Source organism: Eleutherodactylus coqui, chromosome 5, assembly GCF_035609145.1.
Source record: "Eleutherodactylus coqui strain aEleCoq1 chromosome 5, aEleCoq1.hap1, whole genome shotgun sequence".
In the NCBI taxonomy this organism is placed as follows: domain Eukaryota; kingdom Metazoa; phylum Chordata; class Amphibia; order Anura; family Eleutherodactylidae; genus Eleutherodactylus; species Eleutherodactylus coqui.
The window spans coordinates 249,759,125-249,764,887 of NC_089841.1; the positions used below are offsets into that span (position 1 = coordinate 249,759,125).

Sequence of the window (5,763 nt, forward strand, 5' to 3'; positions counted from 1 at the left end):
TTGCGCCCAAATCGTTACGCCTCACGGTTATTGAAGAGTCCCACTCGTCAGTTTTCGCGGGTCATCCCGGAGTGCAAGGGACTCTGGATCTCTGTTCCAGGCTCTACTGGTGGCCTGGCATGTCTCGTCAGATACGTGACTTCGTAAGGGGGTGCTCTGTTTGCGCTCGCAGCAAGAGTCCCCGGCGGCGTCCAGAGGGTTCCCGGCGACTGTCGCTCGTGCCGTCACGCCCCTGGTCGCATCTTTCGGTGGATTTTATTACCAAGTTGCCAGAATCACAAGGGCAACTCCGTGTTTTGACTCCTCTTCCTACCCCGTCTGCCTGTCCTGCAGCTGATGTCACCACCGAGGCGCCGCAGGGGGGATGGAAGGAAGGGCAAAAGAATCCGGAGGTAGCGGGGTCTTGCATGCAGTTGCGCAGTGGGAAAAGCCTCTCAGTTTCGGAACCTTACAGGGTGGGTCAGAAGGTGTATCTATTGTCCCGGAACCTAAGATTGAAGGTCCCGTCCTTAAAGCTCGCGCTGTGCTTTGTAGGTCCTTTTACCATCATGCGGGCAATTAACCCGCTCGCTTACGAACTTGAGCTGCCAGCCACGTGGAAAGTGCATAGGGTTTTCCACAAGTCCTTGTTGAAGCCCTTCGTCCCTTCGGTGAGCAGCCTGTTCTGTCTGCAGCCTGTCTCAGTCAGTCCTAGTTGCTAGTCAGCATCCTTTCCAGTTTGCCTGTAGCTCAGCCTTTTCCTGTTTGGTCATTCCATCTGCCTTCTCTGTCGGCACTCTGTCCCCCGTCAGTTAGTTTCACCTTTGCAGTCGCCAGGTCCCTAGGCAGGATAGGGACCGCCGTCCAGTTGTCCGCCTGGGGTTAGCCAGGGTCGAGGCAAGTAGGCAGGGACAGTGGGGTGCGGTAAGTTCAGGGCACCCCACCTGGCGCTCGGGGGGTCAGAGTGCCATAACAGCGACTGGCCGCTCATGTGACCTTTTCATGGGTGTTTTCTGTGGGCAGTGAGAGTCCTGACATTATTTGGCCGTTCTTCCCTCTTTTTTGTGCAGTTCATGTGCGCGCAGAAAAGAATGCACATGAAGCAAATGCACACATAAACAAATTGCCCAAACAGCAGTTGAAGTCCACATATAGACCATTTCCAAACTCGGGGAGACATTGGTTAGGAAAATGTGGAGCGCTCTTAGTCCCTTTCACCTGTGAAAATGAAACATTTGCAGCTAAACTTACATATTATAGAAAACATTGTAATTTTTCATTTTTATGGCCCAATGTTCCCAAAATCCTGTGGGGTCAAAATGCTCACTACACCCCCTGTTAAATTTCTTTAGGGGCATAGTTTCCAAAATAGTGTTACTTTTGGGGGTTTCCAGCTCTGCCAGTACAATATGGCACCCAAAAATTCTTCTAGTAAAATCTGTGCTCCTTCCCTGCTGAGCTGTTGTCCATAGTTGTCCACATAAGGGACATTTCCACACTCTTATATGGCCCCTTTTGAAAATAAAAGGTTTGGAAAGGAAATTATACTGGAATCGGCCTCCTTCTACTACAATAGGGGCAGAACATACAGGAAGTCATCCATCGTCATCAGATTCACAGATACCGATCCACGTTGAGAGTCCCTGGATGGAACACAGGTCCAACGATGGCTCCATGAATGTATGGTAGCAGAAGGAGGCCACTTCAAATATGCTTTCCTTACTTCAGCCGTAGCAGCGGTCCCATGGAATGTAGAAAGTGGATTTCTCTTCAACTTTACAATCGGGTTTTACTCTTTCACAGGGGCCACAATACGAAATTGAAATCCATGGCCAGGGGGCCCGTATGCCCTACCATCACTTAGCCCATCCATGGCTTCCTATTGTTATTTTCATGCTGGACACCATTTTTGAGATACAGAGCTGGATCAATCTTACTAACTGCACCCTATCTAGGCATATTTATTATATGTACTGGGATATGGGAGGTCTCCACTAGCGGATCGCAATTGTATTATTGGATGGAAGAATAAAGTAATTCTCTGTTTTATTCCTAATGGTTCGCAGTATACAGTGATGGGGAAGTAAATAGATTTAGCATCAAGGCAACAGTGACATCAAGTGGTAAACCAGATTAAGAAAATGTAAAATACAGAATTCCATGGACTGCGGCCACATAGAGTTACTAGAAGGAACAGTCATACAATGTTATAGAAAGAAATGATCTCTAATAGCAGCTAGTACAGATGTGGCAATCATTAACATGACCAGCATATTGCGGTAGCTCAGTATAACATTGCAGTACATTGTAGCTATCATAATGTTTTAAATGTCAAGTTAACATTTGCTACTTTTGTAACATCTGTACGTCTAGTTGGATATTGTAAAGTGATACTGAAGGGACGTCACCTGACCAGTGGCAGCACTCAGTAGCGGTTCAGGGTGATGGCGCGCACTGCATATAGACGATCAGCATACCGCCATACTCCCTGCGGGGATCAGTGGCTGCAGGAGGTTGGAACGCAAGAGGCTGCTTACATTATACATTCCTTCATTGGAATGTATAATGTAAGTAGTAGGTGTGGTTTGGCATGTAACGTGGTTGAGATCAGCATTGCGAAACTGAAGATAAACTGCAAGTTTGCTGAGTGCTATGAGAGGGAGAAGCTGCAGTGCCCCCTGTAATACATCCCGTACCGGAAACACCTGTACCTATTCAACATTACCACCGTTCTTTGCTGCCTGCAGGAACTACAACTCCCAGCGTGTTGCTAAGCGCTGCTACTGGTCAGGTAATGCTACGTTCACATCATCTGACCAGCGGCGGCGCTCAGTAGCAGTGCGGGTTGACGGTGCACACTGCCAATTCCAAAAGCTTGCAGTATTTCTAGGTGAGAGGGGGCTTTTGTGCAGGCTAAAATCAGCTGCGTAACTGGTGCTGGTTCAGAGTGAAAATGTGCACCTATGGGGTGGATTTTGATGCAGTTTTTGATGCCGAAATGCTACAAATATTATAGTGGAATTTTCTGCTGCTGGATCTCTTTAAAGGCTGGAACACCCACTGCCTCCGCAGTTCCTGCGTGTTGTCCATGGATGTCTCATGGGACTGCAGGGCACCTACCCCACCCATGGGCAAAGGGTGTTACCTGGCTGGGAACCCCTGGATTAAGTCTGGCATACCTCCTTTTTCTCTGACGGAACACTGTGTGCCTTCTTTCCTGGTCCTGCTGTTACTAGGCCCTGGGATCACTTTCTGGCAGTTGTAGGTGAGCCTGGATGGTACCTCTGAGGACTCTTTCTGCCCCATCTCTGCTGTTAGGCTGGACATCTTGTGTGAGTGGGGAAGGTCCCTTCTTTCACTCTCTACCTGTTGGAAGCCTCCTTGGTGGTGTCATAGTGAAGTTCTGGTTGCTTGGTGAAGTTGGAAGGACACGGGCGTATTTGGCACCAAGAGTTGTAGTGCTGCACCACTGCATTGCCATGGAATAATGCATGCCATTTTTTGCCACTGTGAGCAGCTTTGGGAGAGGGTGGGGCGGGGATCGGGGGTCTCTGCTATGGGACACCATCCACTAGAGAATGGACATCCATAAAGATTCCAATACTGAGCAGTACTCCGAACACCCTGACATTGGACCTGATGATTGCACCCTGACATAGGACCTGATGATTGCACCCTGACATAGGACCTGATGATTGTACCCTGACATAGGACCTGATGATTGTACCCTGACATAGGGCCTGATGATTGCACCCTGACATAGGACCTGATGATTGTACCCCAGCTTCTCTCCTCTTTGAGGGGAGATGTTTTTCTTTCTTCTTGAACTATGCTTATACATATGTCTATTCTAATTATTTTTAGGGCCCTACAGACATTACAAGAAAAGCTCTGGCTAAAACAAAAGATAAGAAATGTGCCCTTTTGTAAGAAAAGACTCTGACAATAAAAATCCTTCTATTATTTTTGCATGGAAAAACTAGTGAAAGAATCTTCTTTATTTTAGAATGTAAAGGATATGGTGAGATCTGAAGTGAGGGAATCTATGGAACATTTAAAGAAAATCTTTCCCCTCCACTTCTAAGCAGAAATCCTCTGGTCTACGTCCTCTCTCCTCTGATGAAGCCGCAGGAAACCCCTTATTACAGGTAGAAGATATTGACTTTCTTTTAAAGGCTGCTGGAGCTACCATGAATTTAGATGAGGTGACAGAACCAAGGGTGATACAGGATCAGACGTTTGATAGTCTTAGGCCTAAAAAGTCAGAATTTTTTCCCGTACAAACTAATATTAAAGCCTTTATTGACCAGAAATGGAAAAGACCTGGCAAAAAATTTTCTTTCCCTAGAACTGTAAAAAGAAAGCTCCCTTTTGATGCTACTTTCTGAGACTGAGCCCCTAAGGAAGTCGCACCAGTTACTAAGATAAAAAAACGGGCAGCTTTGCCTTTTGAAGATTTGGGTTCTTTAAGACACCCTATAGATAGAAGGGCTTACATGTATTGGAAAAAGAACTGGGAAGCCTCAAATTCTTCTTTTAAGCTATGAATAGTGCCAACTTCGGTTGCCAGATTTGGCATAATCAACTAGAGTCTAATATTCAGGATAAAACTAGTAGTGTAGTAGTGTACAGAACTTGAGGTGCAGAACTTTCTAGACGTTTCTGAATGATCTATGTATGTATTGTGCTTATGTGTTGTCAGTGTCTTCTATGTGAGTGAATATCATGTGTATTGCGTAGCTGCAGCACTAAATGGGTTACTGTCTGGGTTATGTCTGGAAATGTATCTTTTGTTTGTCATGTGACCTTGTTTTATATATGCGGTTGCAAGATGCATCAGTGAGGTTCTTTTCTATCAGTCTTCAGCTTTGTCTGTCAAGTAAGGAGCCTGTTTGCACACAGACGCCTTCAATCTGTGTGCAGGGAAGATGGAGGAGGCAGAGAGGATGCTGTGTGTGTACAAGAAACTAAGGTAAACCGCAGTTGGGTTACCCCCTTTTATAGCCTGTTCTCGGCCCCTTGGACGTGTCCCTGGTTACCCTCCAGGTCGGAGATGGTAGAGCCCGTGACAAGGCCCAAACTCTACCCAGCTGTCTCCTAGGCTGGGGCCCGCTCCTTGGACACTGCACTAGGGACAAGCTTCTTGACTCTATCTCTACTACCGGTATTTCTAAGGCTGCAGACTTTATAGCTGCTCTGCACACCAACTCCTGAATATCTTGAATGTGGCCGTATTGTTAATGCAGTATATCAGTATTTGGGGTCCATTACTAATTTTGCCCAGAGTCACACTATCTCTAAAACCGTCCCTACAGTTTTCGGCCACATCGTGGACACATCGGTGCTGCTCTGTGTTGTCCTACCCATATCCACCAGACATGGGGGTATGGCTGCATTCCTTTCCACGACCAGCCTACGCTGAGGATACAGAATATCCTTTATGGGAACAGTGTACTTACAGAATCTTTGTAAAGGACACCATAGTGATCTTCTGCAGTAAAGTCATTTAGTTATGTTATTACTTCCACAGATGTTGTCACATTCCTGCATTAAACTCACTTGTCTCAGTTTAGTGGAGCATTTCAGGCCTATTGACCAAAGTGATTTTCTGCTACTATTTGAAGACAGAGATACTCAAGAGACTATTCACAATTCTGTGACTTGAATTATATCTCTGGCACAAATCCAGGGAGAAATATACACCATATCAAGGAGAAAGCTTGGTCAATGACTTAAAATAAGCCAGGCAAGGTAGTACTTGATTCTCTAGTAAGTGGGGTTTGT

The 5,763-nt window shown here is 46.2% G+C and overlaps 1 long non-coding RNA gene across 2 annotated transcripts; it reads left to right on the forward strand.

Annotated features, from left to right (window-relative positions):
- The first annotated feature begins 2,637 nt into the window (after positions 1-2,637).
- LOC136627087 (uncharacterized) lies at positions 2,638-5,379 on the forward strand. 2 transcript variants are annotated; one of them, XR_010792750.1, is made up of 3 exons: positions 2,638-3,244; positions 3,844-4,127; positions 4,839-5,379. It is a non-coding gene; the product is annotated as an uncharacterized lncRNA (long non-coding RNA). The 2 variants fall into 2 exon arrangements; XR_010792749.1 differs by lacking the exon at positions 4,839-5,379 and having other exon boundaries at positions 3,844-4,128.
- Positions 5,380-5,763: the final 384 nt, after the last annotated feature.